This window comes from Pundamilia nyererei, unplaced genomic scaffold (assembly GCF_000239375.1).
Source record: "Pundamilia nyererei isolate P.nyererei 1_Seehausen unplaced genomic scaffold, PunNye1.0 scaffold00508, whole genome shotgun sequence".
Taxonomy (NCBI): domain Eukaryota; kingdom Metazoa; phylum Chordata; class Actinopteri; order Cichliformes; family Cichlidae; genus Pundamilia; species Pundamilia nyererei.
The window spans coordinates 157,634-158,832 of record NW_005187909.1 but is presented as its reverse complement, the minus strand read 5'-3'; positions in this window follow the sequence as shown (position 1 = coordinate 158,832).

Below are 1,199 nucleotides of genomic sequence, written 5' to 3'. Positions count from 1 at the left end.
TTCCGGTTACAGATGCGATTCCCAACCCCCTGAGCCACGGTCGCCACTGATCACCTTAACAAACCTGGAAATCCTTGTAGCTGCAATGTTGTGTCTCCATAGGGGACGGTTGGCTCCAGGAGATAAGCGGGAGTCAGTGCCTGTCCTCGGGATGGAGAGAATGTTCCTTTGCTGTGTCAAATAACTGTCAACATTGATTGTATTGTACCTGTCATACCCTGATTTCATAAAACTATTGTGATGTGGTTTTTGAGGTGAGATCTGATGCTGTCTGCGTACGGTGTCCATCTCCCACGCGTGTGATCATTAAAATCATCGTTTGACTCAACCCGGCCGGACCAGTGTTGTTATTTTGGTTTTTCCTCTTGTATCCATCCCCAATATTTGAATCCGTAACAATGCATATAAGGCAAAACACAGAGCCTGTTTCTTTGAAATGGGAAAATCAAGAGATGTCAACCAAAACACCAAGAAAAGAATCGTGGAGCTCCATAAGTGTGGCTCAATTTTGAATACAATTTGGTTTACAATTAAGAAATACAGATAGTTTCTCTCTTTACTCTTAAAGTTAACAAATATGTTTTTATATTTATCAATCTAAAAAAAAGAAACATTTAGTCTGATCTGATATTACAATTAAAAAAGTGTATCTGTTTTTATCTGAAGAGTGTGTAAATATCTGGTTTCAACTGTAGATTTGATGATTGTCAGCACAAAGAGGGAGAGAGAGGAACAGAGATGGAACAAGAGTATCACCAAAAGTATCACCGTATCACAGGTCCTCATGTATCTCGTACCTAGTGTTCCTTTTTAGGTTTGTTATTTTTCAAGTTATATATTTATTAAGTTATGCAGGCTTGTTTGCACAACAAGGCTAAATAATTATATAAACTTTTCTCAATCTAAATAGTGTACTTTGGTAGAATTAAAAAATAAGTGTAGTGCAGGTCTATGATGATTTTTAGTGCTACTATCATCTAGTTCTGATTCTTGTTCTGTCTTGGTTAACTCCTCAGTACTCCTGATTTTGAACTGTTGTAGTCCTGTTTTAATTCTAGATCAGTTCTGGGCCTGGTTGAATTGGGGTTTAGTCCTCATGTCTTGATACAGACTTTGTTCTGCCTTGCTGCTTAATTAAAAAACTAGTTTAACGTGTCCTGCATATGTGATATATATTTTTTTCCTATATGAAGTCATTC